This window comes from Drosophila melanogaster, chromosome 2L (assembly GCF_000001215.4).
Source record: "Drosophila melanogaster chromosome 2L".
Classification (NCBI taxonomy): Eukaryota; Metazoa; Arthropoda; class Insecta; order Diptera; family Drosophilidae; genus Drosophila; species Drosophila melanogaster.
In genome coordinates, this window is record NT_033779.5 from 8,589,066 (window position 1) to 8,613,832 (window position 24,767).

Here is a 24,767-nt window from a genome sequence, read left to right on the forward strand (position 1 = left end):
TTCCTTGGGTACTGAAATTATTTCGCTCTCTCTAGCTCATGTTGGCTGATGATGATTCCCCCATCATCAGGACTTCCTTTGTGAGTCTGTTTGTGGCAAAAGTGAAAAGAAATTTTTGTGTGCTTGCCAAAAGACCAAAAACGAGGGCCAAAAAACGCATTTTGATTATTGGCACTGCTGGGACATAAATCTGCATTCACAATTGCCGACTGAATCAATTTGAACTGAGTGCAAAACTCTAAAACTTTAAAGAAGACCAAATGTGGGCTATATTTTTTGATATTGTCATTCCACTAATAAATTGTTTCATTTCTATTTCTTTTAGGTAAGCTGAATTTTAAGCGTTAAATATGTATATGTTTTCGGCATACTATTTGTGAGTAAACTTTCCCTATTAAGTTTAAGATTAAGAATATTCTGTAACCATCCACACCAGATTCAAAAGTTAATATGCTTAATTACTTTTATTGCTTTCATCAACGCAAAAATAATAAATCTTGTTTTTTCGCTTTAAACTGCCTTATTTGAATACCCAAATTATCTGAACATCATCGAATTACAATATTCGATGACGGCGAAATTAAAACCAATAAGATTATCCGGAGCGTAGAGTTTTTAATGAGAATATTATATTCATCATTATCAATTTTCGAAAAGTATTCAATAATGTGTGGCGAAAGGTAAACGAAAACTTTTATGAGCGACATAAATCAATGCAAATGCCAAAAGCGGCCAGAAATGGCAGTAAAAATAGGTGTTTCTCAGTGGCGCATTAACATAGCAGTTATGTGCATATTAAGTGAACATTATGTTCCTTAATCCGGACAATAAAGGGCCGAACAGCAACGCTGCAACAGCAAATGAAAGAATTTATGCAACAATTTTACAACAAATCAATTAACAGCATTATCAGCACCGCGTTTCGAACCAAATCGACCAACCATTTGGGCCCTGAATATGAATGCGGTAATGCCTAAAGGTTTCAGGCCATAATGAAATGAGATGTTAATGCCTAACGACATGTGTTCGATTGACTGCATAATCGTACATGGAATTGGGTCAGAGAGATTAAATGAAAAGTTGTAGAGATTAGTGAGTGAGTTTTTATATCAAGTAGTCCAACCAACAATTAATAAGAAATTCGTGGATGCTCTATTGATAAATATATATATATATATATATTTGCAAAAAGAAACTAAATGAAGAGCAGGAAAGCAACCGAATGGTATTGCAAATCTAATCTAATCATCTGCTTTGCTAACTTAATTTTAAATTTAATTTTAAATTAAAAACAATTCCACTTTAAGTCAGGTCTATAAAGCGCAGAAACAGGGCAAAATTTATTAATTGTTTCAAAACGAATAAATCATGTGAACTTGTTGTTATAACATTTTTATGTCGTTTTACGTTGTGTATTTAAATCAAAGACATTTATTAGTTTGGGATTCCAAATGCAGTTTAAGAAATGTTTTTTGTATAGTAGGACCGTGTTCTTTCCTGTTTAACATTTTTTATCTCCTCCGAAAAGCGAGTACTAGAAAAAAAGATAAAATGAAAACAAAGGTTAGCAGATAAAACATGTAGCATTTTTTCTAATTTTAAATTATAATCAATTTTAAATTATAACCAATTTCAATAATCACATTTTACGAATCACTAGTCTGATTTTAGCTTTAAAACCTTTAATGTATTATATTTTTTTACCATTCTGGAAGTTCGCCCTCGGGTTCTAAAACGATTGATAGAAGAAGAATAAAGAGTAATTTGAAAAAGTTGATGGTAAAGACTTTCATGTTGAACTCCTTTGGTTGCTGGACACTTTTGAACTGAGCACAATTTGAGTTTGATATACAATATATACCATTCGATAAGCACCATTTATTTCTATATAAATTCCGCTGAGAATCTACACTTCATCTACCCCTTATCAACTGCAGACGGAAACACTGGGTTACACAAACTACTGACATTATTTTTTCCTTGGATATGACTGTGAGTCATACACTATTATTATCGCACTTTATTGAAGTCCCTTAAGATCAACGGGAATGCTTGAAAATAACTTTAATTGCGTCGAATTTCACTATAGTTTTCCTTATTACCCAAGAGTCACAATTGAAACACATTTTATTCATATTTCAATGTTTTGTGAAATTTCGACATAGCTCTCATAGAATATATTGATAAAGAAGTTCAAGATGTATGAATTTTTAAGTGAAGTTTAAATTGTACATTTTGTCGGATTTTAGCGTTTCTGCTTATATTTTTTCTCCTCAGATTGTACCCAATATATTTTTTATTTCCATCTTAATTCAGCTCTGCACTAAACTCCGTACAATCAATCGTTGAAAATGCAACGGCCACATTAATGCAAAGCTTAAATTGCATTACCAACTTCGAAATCAACTAGGGAATAATATTATTTTCCATCTATAGACAACGTTTTTCAATTTGTTTACTTCTTTTCCACTTTCATTTTGCATAACAGCTCAGAGAAACTCGCAACGCACCGCGAAAAGTGCAAAAATGCATTTTCGTTGAATATTCTTATTCTCCTCATTATTATACTCCTTTCGGTTCAAGTGCTAAGGTGATTGCTTTCTTTTTTGATTGAGTTATGTAAATCAGTTTTTAAATATTTAAACAACTTTCTGTAAACAAAAGAGCCTTTACTAATATGTAGTTTTTCTTGTGATAATAATATTGCTATAATGTGCACTTTTGTACTGCATTTTAGATATTAGGCACCTTAAGCGAAAATAAATGACTTAAATTATTTTCTTGGTCGTCTTTTCTAGAATGACTTTAAAGTCCATTAAGTTTGCGATTTAAAAATGCGACCGAAAATGATAAATGCAGCCATCAAATTGATGGAGAAATCTAAAACGTTTCTTAGAATTTATATGCCTGCATATAGACATGTGCGTACGAGGACGAGTATATGCGAAACGCTGTTAGAGCTGTTTAATCAAATTACGAACCGGGCAGCCCCAGACAATAAAGTTAATTAATTTACTGTGCATGGACTTGGTCTTGGTTGTCGTTCGGCTCTGGCAGGAGCTTTGACAGATGCACTGGATGAGGTCCTGTCAGGATTCCGAAAGGCGAGGTGGGCTGGCAGTAAATTAAATTTAATGGAAACTGTTTGACGGCCGACGGACCGACAAAGTGCAGTTAATAATTTTGGGCACAGCCTTAACGAGAGATTGTTTAAATGCCTCGCCATATGCTTGAGGATATGCCAAGTATGCAAATCACGAACGAAATTCGATTATAAAATATTAATCTATTAATTTGTATTCCGCCCACTCAATGGAGTCGGTGCCAGTGTCATTCATAAATCAAAGCCAAAACTGTTAATGTACAATTGTGATAAGGGGCCCTGCTCAAACATTTACTCGACACTTCACATTGTGTGCAATCAAAGGCCATATTCTAATGTCGATTTCCCTGCCGCAATTTATGCTAATTTAGTTATAACCTTTCTTGAACCCAGAATCCATACACAGACATATGCGCAGTAGAAGGGACTTCAACCATTAGTGGGTTACTAACGGTACCCGGCCGCCATTTTGTGTAATAACGGCAAATCAATGTCCTGACATGTGAAAAATGGCTGCCAAAACGGGGTTCCATTGTTGTATGTCTATTATAATATTGGCGTATTATTTTATGCATGCAACTGTGTCCATGTGCCACACACTCACACACATGCAAACACTCTTACACACACACACACAGGCACACACAAGCTTCTTGTGATTGTGTCTGCATTTTCGTAATCAAGCTCATGATAAATCGTTTGCGCAAAATTTATTGAGTTTTTGCATGACACCACCGAAACGACAGCAGCTGCAGCCTGGAACACAAAACCCATAATAGGAGTGATGCCAAAGAAGTGCTCTTTGGGTGTCTATCTGCATTTATCCATTTAATTTTGCACATTTTTGGTCACCATGAGCATTCTGGCTATGATTTTCCATACTGAGTATTGGGAAAACTTAATAATACTGATTTTTCGTACTCACTTGATTTGCAGAAAACATTTTGTCATTACTAAGTTGCTTTTTTGAGAATGCAAATCCAAGCAAATTTAACTGCCTGTCAATTTACGAAGAACAAAAGATAAAAATCAATTTACTACTCTATTTTATACATTTGGGATGGATGTAAATTGCCGAATTGAATATTCTTAGCCCATGTTCTGCATACATATGTGTGCGTAAATTGTTTTTACTATTTTTCGAAATTTCTCGACTTGCGTGCAACGAAATCGAATGGTGGCTATTCTTATCATGTTTGTCCAGCTGCTGCAGCAATTGCTTTCTACAAAAAAATGAGCCGAAAATGTCTTTGTGAAAATTGCTCATAGAATTTCATACATACAAATCGAAATCTACATGTATAGCTTCGAAGGAAATAGGAAAAGAAGTATCCCTGCAGCCAGCACTTGCATATTTAATTCAGCCTCCTACGAAAATGATTGATGACCGAAACGATTCCATTTGAATTTTCTTATTTTTTATTCCATAAATGAGTTAGCCATTTTACCATATTCACAAATAGGCAATCAAGTATCCTGTTTGTGTGTTTGCCTAGTTTTTGCGTACACATCTTTCATATTTTTATGTCTCATTGCCATTTAATAGTATTATGTAAAATTATTCTTTAAACGTGCAAATTTATGCTAAAGTGATTGGAATGCATGCATATTTTTTGAAGGGTTTCTGCTGTGAGTCTCGTAAACTAAAATTCGTTTTACTACTCATTCCTTTTCCTTAAAGTGCTTGCATCATTTGAAGTTATTGTTACTATTAAACAACAACAAACGAGATCAGCTTTGCACTAAATTAGGCCGTAGTCATTACGGATAAGTTTCGCACTATGATGCACTCACTCAAAAACTATAATATAAAACACCCGAAACAAATGGCAAATGGACACTAGAGTGGTTGTATGTCACTCGTCTTTGGAACATGTCGTCAATAAGGGTAAAATTATGAGTGACTACCCATGACTTACTTGGGTGTTAGTCGGTTGCATTGCTCTTGTGTAGTCAAAAATTATTTTGTGAAATATGGCACAGAAAATGGGAATGACAAATGTGCCGAGTGAAGTGGCCTGCTCTGTCCGTTTCTGGTCCTGTGGTCAATGTGCAGTGCATGGGCCCGAATGAAAACTATTAGCCTGACATGCTGGGCGTCACGAGCGGGGAAAACAACATCATTGTGCAGTTGTTAGGTGACTCACAGCCGGAGAAGCGTCAGGAACCAGAGAACTCCGTGTCCAGTGGCCACTGTCCAACTGATGGCAGAGAACAAGTTTTTGGCTTTGCACTCGAATAAACCGCAACCTCTGACCATGGGTCAGCAACTGATGCAAGGCCACCCAGCAAAAATGCACTGCTAAACATTTATAACATTCATTATATATATTGTTTATCTAATACTATATAGTAAAATTGTTGTTTTATTTATGAGTCGAACTAATGTCCCGTCAGTTGACTAAGGACAACGCCAAGAAATAAAAAATAGTTTTTAGGAGAAATAGTTTCACGACTTTATTCTTTGGATCTCAGCTTAAGACTAAAAATCAAATGCAAATTGGATTGAGGAGAAGCCTCAGTATTTGAACAATATTTGTATTTCGGGAGAGCCTCGCTCTTGGGTTCTTAAGATTAGATAGCGTTGAAAGAGGGCAGTCAAATCTGCTTAGGTCAGGCTTTAGGATGTTTACAAGAACGGCTGCGCTGCCAAAGATAAACGAATGCTGCGCAGCTGGGATACGTTATGGAAAATTACTAGAGTGCATTACTGATTTCTTTGAAATAATGGAAGTGGCTGGTTTGGACCACCCAAATACGTCACTCCCCTTCCCTTAAAGAGAAGCCTATACTTGGGCTGGGATTGATGGATATAGTGTGGGAAATGGAGTTTCTTCTATTTCTGTTTGTTGTGGTGTGTTTTGATTTTGATTTTTTCTTATTTTAAGTTTTGCATACAGCATCATAAATGGTTTAAATGATACATATCTTAAATATGAGTACAACAAAATTAGTGCGATTATTACAATGATCATTTGTATGTAAAGTGTAATATTGTTCTCTGAAATCATCTCAACAATGTCGTTGTGTTTTACAATTTTTATTTTTGTTATATTAAGTGGTGTGTATAGTGGTGTCAAATCTATTTCTGGTTCTAACAGATTTTCACTTAAAATTATATTATTGATTTCTATTTTGCATTGCGTTACTCTTATCATTTTGTTTCCTTCTATTTTTATTTTATTAATTGAATTTTGGCAATTTTGGTTAAGAATTGTTTGGGTTAAGTTCCAGGTTACAATTGTGTTTGGTTCTATGTATTTTATTATTTCGTTCGTGTGTACTGGCTTAAAATTACAAATTGGATTTAAGTGTTTAATAATATTGGTGACACATTCATTTTTTACTTCTTTATTTTCGGTATTATAAACTTTATTTTCTTTTTCAAAATATGATTGTGTGTCTGTGTAATCTAGCTGATAGCCGTTGGAGTCTGGGTAAGGAATTATTTTAATTGTGCTTATTAGTGAAAGGTAAATGGGTATGTGGGATATGATTAATACTTGGTTATCATTGTAGTTAATCCAAGTGGATGTTTTAATGTTCAAAATGTTTTGGCTGTTCACATTTTCAAGTTTGTCGTAGTTTAGTAATTTGGGGTTAAACAGTCCAAGTCTGGAAAGCTGCATAGCCATTTCCAAATCTTCTATGTATTCCGTAAACTGCATTAGTTCGAACAAAAGACTGTCAATGATGGTGTGGTTATTTTCATAATTCTGTATTTTTTGCATTCCGTCATTTATCAATCGTATGGCGTCGTTGAGTTCATGTAATTTTACTGAGTTATGGACGTTGATTTCAAGTTTTTTCTGTATTTCGACTCGATCATTTTCATCTAGTGTTCCAAATAGGTATTTAAAACCTGAACCCACAATGTTAATAAGACCCCGTTTGTTTCTATGTTTCAGGGTTATTCCGGCTAGTTCTCTTTTTATTTTATTGTATAAAAAATTGATCTGGGGTGCATGGTAATCGGTTCGTAGTCTTTGCTCAAAATAGTCAACCACGATGTCTATTTCAGTTAAATTGATTTTTAAGGAGTGATGTTCAAAGGAGGATGGTATCTGTACTGGCTTATCAGAAAAAAGGAGATATCCGTGGTTGGTGTCAATATTATTAATTTGAATTTGTTGTCCATGAACAGCTGTGATCAGTATAAACAATAGTGTTATCGGGTACCAGGTGCCTGTGAAATTGAGAGTTTATTATTTTTCTTTTGTTTTTTGAATTGTGTTTTGTAGTAGTGCGTAACTCTATTTCTATTAGTGATTTTGTAATGGTCAGGGTCTGTCTGTTCTACATTTTTGGTTGGTTTAAATGGGTTTTCTAATTTGCCTTTCTGTAGTGGACCTTTTCTGTAATTAGTGTCAATATTAAATTCCTGTCTGTCTTCATTTATTTTGTCTATTTTCTTCTCTTTAATTTTTTGAGTGTCTAATATGGGATGCCCAGCGTATAAGAAAATTTGAGCAGGTGTCTGTCCAGTAGTGTCATGTTTAATTTTATGGTTGTATGTGTAGAGGATTGTTTCTATCTTGCTTAATTTTACTTCTTCATCATCAGATGAATTGATTATACGAATTTTTTCATTTATTGTTTTGTGTAATCTTTCGACGTCTGCTACCCCGTTTTTTGCTGTATTGAGCTGTAATTCGACTTCTTCTTCTTCAAGCCATCGCTTTAAAGCTAAACTGGAGAAAGCTCCGTCTCTGTCTGCCTTTAATAATTTGGGTTTACCTAGTTGATTAAAAATGCGCATTAATGCGTTTCTGCATTCTATCCAATCCTTAGTTTTAATTTGCTCAAGTGTAGCGAATTTAGAATAAATATCAATGCAACTGATGTAATGTTTTCCCTCAGATGAATAAATATCTACTACAAATTTTTCTCGGCAATGTTCCGGGTTGGGTGTGATTTTTAAAGGCATTTTGGTGTTTCTATGTTCTGTTTTGGCCAAATTGCATATGTTGCATTCGTTTATTATATTCTGAATTAATAGTTGGCTATTTGGAAAGAAGTGATTTTCTTTAAATAATTTTGTCATTTTCTGTATACCAGGGTGTAAAAGTTTTTCATGTGATTGAAGTATGATTTCTTTGAATTCGGCGTATGAACCAACGTTCTTTAATAGGAAAAGACTGCGAATTACTTTTGTGTAGGTGGTATTAACAATTTCTATGTGTGCTCTTTGAATAATTTCAAAATCTACATCGCTCTCAATATAAATGGTAATGTTTCTATGGATAAAGTGATCGAGTAAAATTTGTTTGGCCTTTTCAAGTGTCATTACATCATATTGAATTGTGGTAATGGAGTTACCGAATATTTTTGAATGCTCTACTTTATTTTTATCGGATTTAATAAAGATTATTTGTTTTTTGAAATAATTTATTGGTTTTTCTGTTAAATGAATAAGGTTGCTATTGTCCTCTTCTGCACTATGTTGAGTAGCTTCACTATGATGATTTTCTTCAATTTTAATTCTTGATAATGCATCGGCAACTGAATTTTCTTTCCCTTTAATATAATCTATTTTAAATTGGTATTCGCTTAATCTAACTCTCCATCTTTCTAACTTAGCATTCGGTTCCTTTAAGTTATGAAGCCATCTAAGAGGTTGATGGTCACTGGCAATGAGAAATTGTCGTCCTAGTAAATAATGTCGAAAAGTTTTTGTGGCCCAAACTATGGCAAGTAATTCTTTTTCGATAGCACTGTAATTTAATTCGTGATCGTTAAGTGTTCTACTAATAAAAGATATAGGATGACCGTTTTGAGAAAGGACAGCCCCGAGGGCCAAGTTACTTGCATCTGTGGTTAAAACAAATTTCTTTTCAAAATCAGGTAATTGTAAAATTGGGTCACGAATTATCAAAGCCTTAAGTTTTTCGAATGCCTCTATGTACTCAAGTTTTTGTGTATCTATCTTTGCTCCTTTTTTTTAAGCAGCTGGTCATGGGTTTTGCTATGTCTGCGTAATTTGGAATAAATTTGCGATAATAACCTGTTAATCCAAGGAAAGCTCTTATCTCTTTTACTTTTGTCGGAATTGGGTATGAAACTATGGCTTTAACTTTAATAGGATTTGGTTTAATACCATCAGGGGTAACTATGTGACCAAGAAAGTTAGCTTCCTTTTTTAAGAACTCACATTTGTCTAGTTGCAATTTTAAATTTGCATCTGCAAGCTTTGTAAAAACTAATTGTATTGAATTTAAATGTTCTGTAAGGGATGTTGAAAAAATTATAATATCATCCAGATACACCAAACAGTGTTTGTTAAGCAACGGTCGAAGGATATTATTCATGCACCTTTGAAAAGTAGCGGGTGCATTCCTAAGGCCAAATGGCATTCGAAGGTATTCGTAATGACCGCTTTTTGTGGAGAATGCAGTTTTAGAAATTGATTCTTCGTCCATTTCTATTTGATGAAATCCCTTTGCCAGATCGATCGTTGTAAAATATTGGCATTTACCCAGTTTGCCAAGAATTTCGTCCATATTTGGAATTGGATATCTGTCAGGTATGGTTATTTCATTTAGCTTTCTATAATCAATTACTACCCTGTACTTATTTACGCCAGAAGCATCCGGTTTCTTTGGTACGACCCAAGTAGGACTATTGTATGGAGAATTACTTTCCCTAATTAATCCCTGATTCAGCATTTCCTGTACTTGGTTTTCTACTTCGATTTCGTGTGTTTGCGCAAGTGGGTATTGTTTCGAATAAATTGGGGAGTTATGTGTTGTATTTAGTACGTGTTTAATTGTATTTGTAAATGTTAATTTCTCTCCCTCCTTATATTCAAGATTTCTAAATTTATTTAACAAGCCTTTTAACTTAAAAGTTTCCTCCTGATTTAGGTGATCTAATCGAAACTGTGAAAAATCTAATTTTTTTATTGATTCCTGATCTGAGCTTGCAATTGATTCTGGTGTCCTTTGGATATACAAATTTTGGTTTCTTTCGGATTCTGAAGTAATTAATTTGTATGTTTGATCAAAAAGGGTAACTGTATCATTTTTGTAATTAATAACTGATTGAGCATTTTTCAACAATTTTCTGCCAATTAGCATATCGTAATTATTAGAAAATCTGTGCACATAAAATGGTTCGGTTTTTTTGAAAATACTATTTCTGGGTAACATAATCAAGTCGTTCAAGGTAATAGGGCCATTTGATGTTAAAACTTCACATCTACTATTTTGAATGGGAAGACAAAATATATTTTCATTGATCATATTAATTGTTGATCCTGTGTCTAGAAGGCATTTGTATGAGCGCCCTTTGTATACTATTTTTATGTATTCGTATTTTCCGGGGCTGTTAACCGAAAATTTTCGTTTAGTTCAGAATTATTTTGGTTTTGTTTGTTATTAATTTGTACAGATTGGACTTGTTGTTGCCCTTCATTAATGAAGCTATGATTTTGATACGGATTGTATTGATTTTGGTTAAAATACTGTTGCTCGTAATAATTAGGTTGGACTTGTTCGAATTCATGCGCGTCTTGGAATCTAATTTCGTCAATAGACATTTTAGTTTGTTCACTGTCCGATGGTCTTAGTCGTTTAGTAATCGGGAAGTTAGTATTTTTATATGTAGAGGGTTGTTGTAGTCGAGGGTATGTATTTCCTCTAAAATGCGTTGTTTGGGGAAATTGGGCTTTGTTGGGATATTGTTGGAAATGATTTTTTTGAATAATGGGTTGTGGGTTTATGTATTGGTTGGGTCTGAAATAATTAGGTGCGTGCCACATGGGTGGGTTGTTAGTTATCTGCTGTGTATAGCTAGGTCTAAATGGTTGAATGTATTGATTAAAATTAGGTTGGAAGGGTTGGGAATATTGTGAGTAACTTGGTCGATTTTGAGTTTGAACATTTGTATTGAATTTTTGTGTTTTCGAATTCTGGTTAGAATTTGAATTTTTATTACGATATTCTGGTTTTTCATAAAATTCAAAATTAATGTGTTCTTCATAAATTCCCTCATTTTGTGCAATGGTAATTAAGGATCTTAAGTCTGTAATATCGTGATGGGCTAAAATAGTGAATAATTGTATTGGTAGTTTCCTTATCAGTATCTTAATAGATTCTTTAATACCCTGAATATAAATAAGAAAATCCGATTGGTTACCTTCCAGGTGTAGTTTCGAAATTAGTAATTGACGTCGTCTCTCCGCTTCTTCGCAGAATGCTCTTAGGCTTCCTCTGTATGGTGTCTCCCTGAAGTTCTCCAGAAGTTTGTAGTTTGGTGTTTGAATTTTAAATTCCGCGATGAGTCTTGCTTTAAGGGTAGGCCAATCTTCGATGTTCGGAAGTCCCAAAGATCGTGTAATTTGTCCGTCCAAGTTCCTTTCGATGGCTCCCAGTAGAATCCTCTGTTGTCGGACATCATTTGTTTGGTAGAGCGAAATTACGTAATCCACTCTGCTGATAAAGGTGTGAAGGGTTTCTGGATCACCCTTGAATGGCATAATGTCTTTAAGCTGCCGACGGGCTTCGGCAAGGTTTATGTCGCTCAGCGCAATAATTGGTTGTGACATTTTTATTGTAAAATTTTTAACTTTTGTGTTTTATTTTTTTGTTTTGTTTCGGATTCAATGTTATTATTATTTTTAAGCTTTCTAGTTTCACTTGTTTTTTTTTTTTGTTTTGTAAATTTTTGTGTTGTATTATTAAAATTCTATATTGTTTTAATTTTTTATTTTTATATGTTGGTTTTAAAACTTAGTTGCCTTTGGACTTAATATTTTTGTTTCGTATTTCACTTCCACTTATTATTGGATAACCGAATTGGAATTATAATCCAAGTTGAAGAGTTTTCACGAATTTATTTTGGGAGATGTTTCGAGCACTGGACTATAAAATTTAACTTATTTTCCACTCGAAGGTTCTTTTTTTTCGGATACTTTTGTATCCTACCGACTGCGCCAGTAAAATTGTTGTTTTATTTATGAGTCGAACTAATGTCCCGTCAGTTGACTAAGGACAACGCCAAGAAATAAAAAATAGTTTTTAGGAGAAATAGTTTCACGACTTTATTCTTTGGATCTCAGCTTAAGACTAAAAATCAAATGCAAATTGGATTGAGGAGAAGCCTCAGTATTTGAACAATATTTGTATTTCGGGAGAGCCTCGCTCTTGGGTTCTTAAGATTAGATAGCGTTGAAAGAGGGCAGTCAAATCTGCTTAGGTCAGGCTTTAGGATGTTTACAAGAACGGCTGCGCTGCCAAAGATAAACGAATGCTGCGCAGCTGGGATACGTTATGGAAAATTACTAGAGTGCATTACTGATTTCTTTGAAATAATGGAAGTGGCTGGTTTGGACCACCCAAATACGTCACTATATATATTATAAATAAGGATGACCGCTGTTAAAGTTACAAAATATCTTTTGAAACCTTAAAAACAAAAACAAAACATCGTCCTGCAACTGTAGCTTTCCTTATAGAAGCTGAAAAACTATAAACTAACTATAATTTATTTAACTAACTTATAACTTATTTTTTTCCGTGCATCCGATTTTGCAAACTAGCCAGCTTTGTCTGTTCGCCATGTTCATGTCGCTAATGTCGCGCTCCAACCGAACATCGGCCACAACAGCCGTTGAAAAAAACTGCAAAGTTTGGTTGGGAATTATTACGTAAAAAAGGGTTATCCACTGAAATGAAATGCTTCCTGGTTTTTTTTTGCCACCTAATCAGTTTTAGATTCTATAGGGCTTAGCATACTTTCGGGGGCGATTGAAATGGTTTGTGAGTGGTGAAGCTGCAAGACAAATGGGCAATAAATTTGAATTAAGTGCTGCTTTTTATTTGCTGCTGATTTACCATGGCTAATGTTATTGCTGTGGCCATAACCTTTTTTATGACTTTCACTTGATGTGCAGTTACATAAGCGTTCTTGCGAATTTTGATCCGATTTACCATTATGTTTATTTACTGCCTGGCATGGCAATGAAAACTACAATGACGGTATGGTGCACAGAATGCTTGTAATTCAAAACTATTCTATGGTTCAGACTGGCACCCAAACATAGCAGCAACTTAAACAATTTCAAATTCTTTGATTGCCCGTCATCACAATTCCATTTTTATGTTTATTTGTATGGCTAGAAAAAATATAAAGTCACATCATATGACAAGCATAGCACGAAATCCAACCGAAATGGCGACAAAAAATATCAAAAAAAAAAAATGGCAACCAAAAAATAAGCAAATGCAGACCCAAAAAAAGGGGGGAATACAAAATATTTGTTGGCCTTATTAAAATTCCATGCAAATTCGTTTATGGTGACTACTGTGGGCGTAATCCCCACCACCCCCTTTTCACTGCGATGTGTGTGTGTGTTTTGTGGCAACAATTGTTTCGACTGTGCAGCCAAAGAATGGAGGAAAATAAGTGAAAACCTAACGAAAAGTTATTTCATATGCGCCAGACAAAACAGTCGAGCAACAACCCCACCAAAAAAAAAAAAGGACCAGTCGAGCCAAGGACTTTTTCCAAAGCAGGACATAGGTGGCGCGCAGGCGATTGTATGTGGCTTGATACATTTAAAGAAATGTGTGCTGAGAATGATAAGAAAATGTATATATATTTTTAAAATACCGATTTTCTAAGTAACAATCAAAACATTTGAGAATATGATATAAAAATGTGCTTTCTAGTCTTAGTATTTTCAAAACAAAATCTTCTGTTTTTGCTTATTTCTCTCAGTGCAGAGGGTGGCTTACTTCAACGTTTGTGTGTGTGGAAGCGCGCGTGTTAAGCATATTTAGTTCATTTATTTCAAATTAGATTCTTTTTTGGAGCGACAACAAAGGAATTGCCACCAAGAATGGGAATGATGGGGTGGATGGCTTGCAAGGCGGCAGTGGGCGATGGGTGGTGAGGAGGCAAAAAACCCACGCCAAGGACGAGTGTCAGCATTGATAAGAAGGACAACTGCCACACTGATGGCTGCTCATTTGGGGGATTTTGCATACATTTTCAAATTATTCAGCATTTATTTTTCCTCTTTTCTGCACATTTGTTAAGAATTCTATTACGTATATATGTATGATATAATTTTTCCATTTGCTGATTAAAGTGGCCATAACAGGGCTGTTTTCACTGTACTTGTTGATGTGCGTGTGTGTGGGTGTGTGGGTGTGGGTATGTTTGTGGGTTGGGTTTAAAAAAGGGTTCAAATAACAATAACTGAAAGTGCGCTTAAATTTTGTGAATTGTTTGATGTGCGCTTGGGTTACCAGCTTTCCCTTTTTTCCTTTCCTGTTTGTTTGCTTTCCATGTTTGAATGCTTCATCAAGTTAGTTGTCTCTGGATATGGGCGTGGCACATGAGTTTCGACTGGAATAAAAAAATTATTTAAAGCGCTTACTTGGGCTGAAAACTGATCAAATGGGCATCTGAGCCTTTCGCGGTTTTTATGAACGAACAACTGATATAATCTTTCTAAATTGTGAAAAAAATGAAAGCAGCATTTTCAAACCATTCCGTTGAATAGGTATGTTTACTTTAAAATAAACCCTTCAGCGAAGAATTCAATAAACTAATCCATGGCTATCTTCATTCTGCAAATAAAATGTTCGCAAGCCGCATTTTTAATTTAATTTTTTTCCACGTTGTAATTTGATTTGGCTGCAATAACCTGAGTACCTGCAACATAGTTGTGGCATGCACTGTGTATGTGTATGTGGGCATTTCTCTGGAGGTTTGAATATTGCTTTTCGCCATGGTTTTCACCAACCTATATATCTCTTTTTCGTTTTTTTTTTTTTTTTCGTACTTTGCTGTTTTTTCTTTTATTTTTTCATCATTGCTGGCTGGGCACCGAAGGGAGAGCTCTGCAGTGCGCTTTGTTTCCAGCAAAATGAGCAGCGGCAGCATGTGTTGTGCATGCTAAATTGTTTTCTTTTTTCGCTGCTAGCATTTTTTAAGAATTCACTTTTTTTTCGTTGTATTTTGGCCATCTCCGTGGGCTGGCCTGGCTACTTGACTTTTGTTGTTGCAGCTATGGGCATTTTGTTTTCTGTTGTTTTTTTTTTTCTTCGCCGCTCTGTTTGACCTTTTATGAAATCAGCCAAAAGTCGTTGAACGCTGCCTCCATTTTTTTTTGTTCGCCCGGCTTTTTGGGTCTGAGGCAGCTGTCAAATATTAGTTCTTGTTAGTGGAAGGACGAGTAGAAGGGCCAGGACGACGGGGTATGGGGCGGGTTGTGTGTACATGTTGTGACCAACATTGTTGGTCAACACACTCAAAAGGGGGAGGTGGACGAAGGGTTGGGGCGGCTTTGCCCGCTGCCACTTGTTATAATTGTGTTTGCGTTTTTCAGTCGTTTTTCGCATCTTTTTATTTCCTTTGTTGCACCATCGCCCCGTTCCGCGTGCCCCATGTGCCATGCCCCGTGCCACGCTGCTCGAGCTCCTCACATCCAGCTTGTTCGCAATGTCATAAAATTTTTGCTTGTTCAGCAACATTCTTCTTTTGCTTACTCAACTGGTCTTCGGTCTCGCCTTTGTCGTCCCCCTGGCCAGATCCTGATGCGATTCTATATCTTCCCGGGACATCCTCTTTGGTATTCAGTTTTTGTGGTACTTACATTGCCCGGTTCACTTTGCCGGCTTGAAGAGGACATAGAAATTACGGACGACGGAAGCCAACTGATTGGGCTGGGTCACAGAGAAATTATAAAAAGGTGTGGTCTAGAAAAATGTACGAGAATGTATACAAACACGGTCCTTGTTGTTATAGACCTATCCTAGAAATCAATAATTCCATTTTTCAACTTGATCTAATCACAAATGCCATCCGTATCGAATGCCTAATCCCATTAGGCATTAGGCAACATATGGTAGAAATGTAGTCATTTCGATGTAGCAACCCTTTCCGACTTTACTCAAATATGCCATGGAAATGATTTACCACCTTGATCTTTGTTTGGCACATCCAGTCGGACCATTAAATAAATTAAAAATGAGCAACCAAAAGGGAAAAATTGGCTAGCCACATTTATTTGAGTATGCTTTGAAATTCGAGCTGTGGCAGGACACATTTGACTTTCACCTTGCTCGGGGGGGCCAGAGTTCAAGGCAAGAACATGAAAAGGCCACAGAAAAGTCGGTTGCAAAAAAAAAAAAGAAAGAGAACTTCACTCGAACTCAATCGGACACTGGACTATGCAAATCTCGATGGAGAACAACGTGCACCTGCATCTAGACACAAGTTTAGTGTTTCATTTTAGATGCCCATTCAACGGGGGGAATTCAGTTGAACTGGGCGTTGGAACGAAAAAGTCCAGTTGGGGTTACGCCCTCGGCAATACATCAAGTTGGCTAGCCTGCTGGGCCAGTACCCAAAAGCCAACCGATGGCCAACCCCTGAATGCATTAGCCATAACTCTCATTATGTGGCATCCGATCCGGACCGGGGTCTTAGCTCCGCAGCCCAGCGACCCATTCAATCACGCTATAGCGCTCCCAAATTTCCCAACGCTCCAAGCGGCCGACAAATGGCGAAAACGTAGCCAGATTTTCAATGCGGAAAACACTCTCGGAATGCCGCAATCAACCGCATTTTCGGCGTGGATTTAGAGATGTGATTTTCCCAGTGAGTCACGGCTTTCTTCTCCCATGTGAGATTTAAAGCTTGAGCTGAACAAGCCCATATATACTTGCTTACCGGTTTAATCAGTTTGTTTGTTAACTTAATATCTTAGAGCAATGTGCTTACATTTTAACAAAACACAGTACTAGTAATAAGCGAAGTTAAATACCAGCATTAGATTTATGAATATTTGTAATTATGAACTGAGCTTAAATCTTGGCAAGATTCCATCAGCATATATTGGAATTAGTTCTTATTTTTTTTTTCCTCCTCCCACTCACCAAATTATTCGGACTGCTAAGTGAACAGGGACTGGGAATATAGAGCTGCAAGTGGTGGATCCTCCACCCGATTATGCTGTTGCATTCCGTGATGAATGCGAATGCCGGCCACCTGGCTGCAGCTCGGACTGAAAGTTCAACTCCAACTTGTGCTGTGACTCCCAGTTGGCCATCGGATTGGAGTCGGATTAATTTGCCACTGATAGTGCTCCGGCTTCCATTGCACTTGGTTGGATTTCCATTTTTTGTTCGTAGTGTTTTTTGGTGGCGAAACTTATTCGCAGCTGTGCAAATTTGTGCAGCATCGTCATAGAAAAGTTAAAATGGAATAAAGTAGCGGGAAGTGAACAGGAGTTGATCAGACGGTCCTCTGTGTCCTGTACATATATATATGTACATATATATACTGTCGTGTGCCCGGCTAATCAAGTTTTGCAACATTTTCGCACAACAACAAAAAAAAAAATGCTTTCTACAATCCATCTTTTTATCAGCCACTTTTGTGCTGGACCGAAGTGGGTTAACAATATGTAATATAGTTGAAAATTGCTGCTGCTCAGTGCCGAGATAATTGGGTTTTCCATCTACCCGTTCGTAATTAATGCCCCAAGCCATTTATTAGTGAAATCAGTGCAGCAACAAAGCCAGATTAATTCGACCAAAAGCGAACAAAGGGTCGACTAAACATACCTACGGATAATGGATTTTGTTCCTATTTCATTTAGCATTAAATATGCATTAAAGGATAATTGCATTACGTCCTTATGAGTGTGTATGTCTTGAGTTAGTCTTAGATTGCGCCTTCAAGGTAAATAGATTTAAAATTTACATTGAATTTGGTTCATAGATGTATTTGATATTTCATTAAATTGAAAGTTGTTGAGCTTGATGTTGGCAAAATGTATATTTTGCTAAGCAAGCTTCAGATTTAAAGCAGCACATTTTATCTGTCCCGTTCTTGGTCAGTTTATAAATGTCCATGAGCATTATATTTTATTGGTTAAAGTTGGCTAACGATTTATATTGGATATTTTGAATGTTTCAGCTTAGCATACAAATAAATAACCAGCACAACAACCCCCACACACACACACACACACTTGCAGACCAGACATCTTTCTTAGTACCGAGTCCTGGCTTATCCTTCGTCCTTTCCTCTCATTCTTATTCTGCTGCCGCTTCACACAACATCATTTATATTCAACTTGTTTTCGAAGCGTCTGAGTAACTTTGTGAAAAAGAGTGTTGGAGACTTTTACACTTGGAAAGAAAACCCATGATACCGTCATTTATGAGAAAGCTCTTTAAATTTCCCACTTTAACTTGAGCAATTGTAAATATAAAAATTGTATTATAAGTATACATTTCTATTACAACTCATTTTCCACTTGTCTTATATGTAATGTATTATTTTTTAAAATGTACACCACATATTAAGTTATTTATTTTCTTATTCACTGTGCACATGTGTGGCAGCCATTTTTGCGTGTTTTTACAGCATTATGTGGTGGGTTTCTCGCTGCTGAGTGGCGCACGATGGTGGGTGGTGGGTGGTGCGGTTGGGGATGGTCGTAGGGTTGGGTGGTTGGGTGGGGCTGGCCTGTCTGGATTGCACGCTTCAGTTGAACGCACAAGCAAATGTTGTTGCTCAATCGAAAGTATCAAATTGCCCACAATAACACTTAAATCCCGAGCTTCTATAAGTTGAAGTCAACAGCTGGTGGACTGCGAATGGATTGGAGTCAAGGAAATGAGGAGACCAAATAAAAATGTTCAGCTCAACGAGAAACTGTCAACTTGGCCTTCGGCTTCGGCTAATCGAAGAAAAATATTTGATTTTTATGATGGTTATCTAAGAAGTGCCATTATTGGCAAGCACACATTACCACAAGTCAATCAAATAGTTTCTTATATTTATTTTCAATTTTATTACCCCTTGGATTTCATAGCAATACAAAGTGTGGGTGTACTCAAATAATCTTTGGTTATTTGAAAACTAGATAAATAAATAGTTTAAAATTGTTGCCTGGCCTTTTTTTGAATGTAGCCCAGAGCAGATCAATACATTTAAATTAAATAATTCCCCAATGATTCAGTATTGGACATCTCAATCGCCTCAACTTCTGCCAGCAATAAGTGTCATAAACTTTTCTACGGCATATTTTATTTTTAATTCTTTTTTCTATCTTTACGTTTCTTTGGCCAAATCTTGGCAAACACCGGAGCCAACTTATTCAATCGCAAATGTTTGTCAGCAAGAGGGGGATTGTGGGAGGGGGGTAGGTTAGCAGAGACACAGTGTGAGTTGGGTCAAAGGTCGTGCGCCAGAAGGAAATGGCTGGAAACTTTGTTGGCTTGCTGGTCGCTGCAAATGCCAAGAATTCGATGGACGGGCGACTGGGAAACGAAAAGAATGTTGAAGAAACACAGCGAACAACTGTTGTGCAATCGTGTCAAATATTAAAACATGAAATACATATTAAACTAGCACTGAGACTAAGCGAAATACCGATTGAAATAGCCAGCAGCTTAGACAGCGCAAGGGAGTCCTGCCGTAGCAGCAGTGTAAACATCAGCACAATAAGTTGGAATATATAGACAATATTTTGCTGGCATCCTCTGCACTATGCCATAAAACATCGCGAAATCGGTGAAACAAAAAAGTCCGAGAAGCAAAGCAAAAATCAACCAGCCAAAGGGCGAAAGATAAGCGATTCTTTGGAGGTAGGAGTTTTTCCTCATCTAATGGCCAAAAACACAGACAGGAAAATCCCAACATCAGCAGCTGCTGAAAAACAATAACAAAGATATAAATAACAGTTGCATCGGAAGAGAAGCAGTGAACGATAAGGCATCGCATCGTGATTTGCAATACAAAGTGTTTGAATATATGACATTCGAAGCGCTTTAATAACATTTACATATTGCAAAGTCTCAGTATAAGTTAGGTATGAAAATGCATTTCTTATAGCAAGTGATATCAGCTATTCTTATTGGCTTTTCTAGGTTGTCCTTTATAATACCATTAGCCAATTGAATTCGTAACCAAACCTAATAAATTTGGAACAAATCAACTAATTCAGCACGCAAGCTGCACAAATCTTTGTCAATTCTTTAAAATATTGTGTTAATGACGGCGAAAGTTCATCTCCTGATTACGAATGATGCCGCCGCATCTGCGGCATACTGGAAGTATCCTTGCGGACTGTGAATCCGGCTAACGAGCAGTCGAGTCCTGTCTGCCCGTCCAGGGTCAACATTAATATTTGAGCAACGTACGCCGCTGCTGCCTGCTCTTCGCCAACCTCGACCATAGTTTTTTCGATTTTGTGTGTATACGGCCATATATATAGGTATATATAGTATATAGTATAGTACTGCTGCTGTTGTTGATTATTCAAGGATCAGAGCGGCACAAACAAAGCACATGGCAGCAGTCAGCGGAGCAACTTCTGCACTCAGCGTACAAATTTCGCCGGCTGCAAACGAACTCAGCAAAATCAGCAAAAATTTCTGGGTGTAAAAACACATTTCGGTCGGACCGGGTACGCTCGAAAAAGGATAGGGCGTGGCACAAAATATGCGGCGTACGTGTTAAGTGGCAAACGTTTTTCAACCAAAATCCCAGAAACTGAAGCCAGCTCAAGCCAAAACCGTAGCCGTAGCTAGCGAAAACCCCGGGTCCGTCAGTCAACTCAAGTCAAGTCAAGTCACGAGGTTTTTGCCACGCATTTGTAAACTTTATAAATCAGTTCGTGTCGAAGCTAAAAGTTGGGTTAAGGATGCAGTTTGTGGGGTATGTTTTTTTTTCTTTAGCGAACCAAGCAGCGATGCGTTGCGAAAATATTTCACGTTATTTTTGTAAATTGCATACTTTGCGGCGCTCTCCACGTTGATTTGACAGACGGGATCCGTCTCTTTAGCTCGAAGTTTTTCGCCACCCATAAATTTTACGGTAAGGTGGAGAAGGATTGCGTTTTCCATATAGTGCAAGGTATTCTAATTGCAGCATAGCCAAATTTAAGTCCCAAAATATTGAATGATTATTATCGTTTCATTATTACGTATACGACAAGGTGTCCAAACCATGTCGATAGCTTGTATTATTAAATTGAAAATACCTATTCAAATAGCATTCTAATTCTTTTTACCTCCCATTTGCTCTCATTGCAGGTTCGTAAAATCGTCAATTCTTGACCCAATCTGATACTGGGAATTTACTATGTGGTTAAATTGAGTAAGAAATTAAATGGTATAAGTGCCCATTTTGCAGATAGCTACGTGAATGTAATTTGTGGGCTAATCAGAAATTGCATGGCTACAACTTTAATTAATGGCCATTAAAAGAAGGAGAATGAATCGACAGTTCGTTCTGTTGGGCAGGCGACACAAAGGATATCAGGGAGCTGGGCGTACGGGGCGTGTCCATTTCTGCCTTAATAAGCAATTTTTAAAATGCAATTACTCGAGCATTGTACACACTCGACTGAAGCGATTGTGAAATGAATTTTTATTGAAAATGCACATGCAAACTCATTACGTATACGAGGCGTTGGACAAACAAGCGCGGGCACAGGCCCTTATATACATATCCACACACTCACACACACATACGCATATAAACTCTGTCATTCACACACACTGGGAAACCGCACACGCACACCACCAGGCGCCAATCAATGCCGAGTTACACATATGAGTTTAATAACTTTGCCGTTGCCGAGAATGGTCGATCCTAAGTCGACAACTTGGTCATTAGGGGCTCGGGCCGAAATGTTAATCACAATACCGCAAAACGTTATAATGTTTGGAGGATGCGGTTCTTCATCGCCTCCCAACCCCCAACCCACTACTCATTCCCATTCCACTCAAGCAACAATAACAATTATTTTGACCAAGCACACACAGATACTAAATACACTGAGAAAGATGAAGAGCCCACTTCTGTTGAATGATATGCTTGCGTTTATTGATTGATTCGATGCCTTCAAATGAATTAGATTTGCTCAAAGACTTATTAGTTTCTTGGAGTGCGAGTCGATATTTTTTGCGCAGTGTACTGGTGTGTATGTCTCATTGGAATAGTGAACCGCAATTTGGCTGCCTGACTCGTCGAGAGCTGCTAACTAGTTGAAAATGCAAACGCAAACCATAAACCGGCGACGAACAGAGACGGACCGCCGAGATCTAGTCCTCTGTCCCTGTCCCACCTTTGTGGCGCCACCCGTTTGTTGCCTCCCCACTATTGAGGCAACAACATAATCAAAGTCTCTCTCCTCCATTGTCCAACCTCCCAAAACCACCCTGCCAAAACCCCAAGTTGGATGATGGGCCATGGCCCCAAAGCGGTAAACGGAGCAGCGCTTAGTTCGATCACAAACACAACACACATGGGATGGGATGGGATGAGCGGCGGCGGCGGGAAGGTGGTGGGGCCTGCGAACCATAATTGTTGGCAAACTTACCATTTCCTGTGCCGGCTACACTGCGAGAAAGTTGCACTCAGGCAGAAACTTTGATTAGTTCAATCAATTGAGCAACTGAGCTGGAAATAATGCGCAAGAAATCGGTTTACCAAATTAGCCAACTGAGCATTAGACATGGAATTGAGGTGAGGTCTCTCTACCTCAGCCATTGATATGAGTTATTGATTCGCTAACATTCGGATTGCTTAAGAAATTTTCGTGGCTTAAAACTCATGCGGAAACCATGCCATTTCCTAATAAAGTGATATAAATCAGCTCTAAGGGGTTCGTGAAGTAATTCAAACATGACCTAAATCTAATGCATTTAAATCGTCTAACTTATATCGTATTAATTTTAATGGAAGATTTTGTATGCCTATTGTCATAAAGTTAAGAAAAAGTGAATTTTTTGGGTACAAAATAAATGAAGACAACATTTTGTTACTGGTCAACGTGTATCATGACCATTGCAATTTAAAGGTCATTCAAATAGGCAGAAAAATTCGTAAGCTGCATTTTTCGGTACGTAGTTCTCACCGACAAATCTGGAATTATTTTGTGAATTTTTCCGACTTTCATTGTGTATCACGTGCGATTAGAAGAGGCTGCGTGTGTGTGTGTGTGTGTGTCATCGGCAGTGGCAGCCGTCAAATCGATCGATACGTATTACAATACCAGCGCCAGCTGGGGATGGACCTGTGGTGCTGATGTCGGCGGTGGTGGTGGTGGTGATGGTGATGATGATGGTGGTGGTGGTGGATGCGGTGGCTCGGCCCCAGATCCCTTAACTTAACTACCCCGTATGGTGAGGTCCTTTGTGCTGGCTTTGCTTCCACTTCAATCATAACTGTGTTCAATTGTTGTTTTTATTACCACATTTTCCTTCACCTTTCCGGGCGAGAAACAAAGGCAGCGAGAGCGGTAGCAAATTGGTTGGCTCTACTTCCTCCTGCCGTCGTTATCCTTTGCAGTATATATATATATTTTTTTGTTATGTTTGTGCTTCTTTTACGGTTTCAGTCGAGCAACCTTTACATGCTTATCTTGCGGCCTGTGTCTGTTTCCTACCCCGATTACTCCCCCTCGTCGTCCTTGCCGCGATTTTCCGCATGAACGGCGGTCATGTGTGTGTGTGTGTGTGTGCATCTGTGTGCGAGGACCTTCTGCCCACAGTTTGCAACAATTGCGCATAATATAAATTAATAATGCAACAATTGCATTTTGTTATGCTTCCATCTCCACGCTGTTGTGCCACTGCTGATTTCATTAAATATTTTTGTTGCCCTACCCACTCGTCCTTATCAGTAGCCAGAAGAGAACAGGATGTCAAGAGGTACACTGAACAAAAATTAAGTGAAATGAAAAATGAATATATCTAAATATATATATCTATATCTATCTATCTATAGGCTAACCTTACCGTTTCTAAGGACATAAGCTCTTGTGATGTTTGGAATGTGACCTTAAAGCTTTTAATTTGCAATTTGTTATGCGTTTTTCATTCAGTATAGGCGCTTTTCATTGCTTTTGTCCCTCTCACTTTTACGAGGCTGCTGTAGACATGGGCATAACCATTAAGTGTGATCTGCAGGACCTGCCGCGTTGAATGCATTTGGCATACTAACCGAAACCAACCAACCAACCAGCAACTCCTGGCTCCTTTACGACCCCGTTAAGGTCGAAACGAGTTTTCCTTTTCTTTTGCCTGCTTCGTTTTGTATTGTTTGTTCTATCAAATGTCGAACAAGATACGTGTTGGGCTTTTTAATGACAATGGGTGGGTGTGGCAATCGAGATTTGCTGTCAGACATAACTAATTACGGGAGTGCAGAGATTATTGTAGTTTTCGACTTGCGAACTACAACTAATGATGCTATGCTGCTTTTATATGAGTCATAAACAAATTTATGTTTGATGCGTGAGCTTAAGTTTGAACAAAATCTCAGATACACAAAATGTGCTAATGGGAAAGTCAGCCAGTTAGCAATGCAGAGAGTTCGCTGACATACTTAGCAATCGATGGGGTTTACTCTTAAAATTCCTCCACACACTTAAGCGAATTTCCAACTCTACTATTTCAATTAGCATTTCTCTCTAATTAGAAGCAAGCTATCCCCAGGGCAGAATATCGATTCCGGCCTATCAAAATGCCATTGACTAAGCAGAAACTGCAATGGCCACGCCATCGAAGGCTCATTATCAGAAAATATCAATATTAATTAGTGTGTATTACGTGACAACTTTCGCCCAGTCCTGGACACCAAACTAACTTGGCCACCAGTTCGGGGAGATCCTGCACAAAGCCTGGTC

At 37.4% G+C, this 24,767-nt stretch overlaps 1 protein-coding gene and 1 long non-coding RNA gene across 9 annotated transcripts in view, besides 1 other annotated feature; one reads left to right on the top strand and one right to left on the bottom strand.

The window, feature by feature from the left end:
* The window catches only part of Sema1a (Semaphorin 1a), a 129,895-nt gene that overhangs the window by 46,919 nt on the left and 58,209 nt on the right, over positions 1-24,767 (top strand). The gene's annotated exons all lie outside the window — the stretch shown is intronic.
* lncRNA:CR43855 (long non-coding RNA:CR43855) lies at positions 1,305-5,424 on the bottom strand. 2 transcript variants are annotated; one of them, NR_073744.1, is made up of 2 exons: positions 5,023-5,424; positions 1,305-1,534 (listed from the first exon to the last, which is right to left on the bottom strand). It is a non-coding gene; the product is annotated as a long non-coding RNA:CR43855 (long non-coding RNA). The 2 variants fall into 2 exon arrangements; NR_073745.1 differs by lacking the exon at positions 5,023-5,424 and adding an exon at positions 1,705-1,819.
* Positions 5,455-12,451: a mobile genetic element.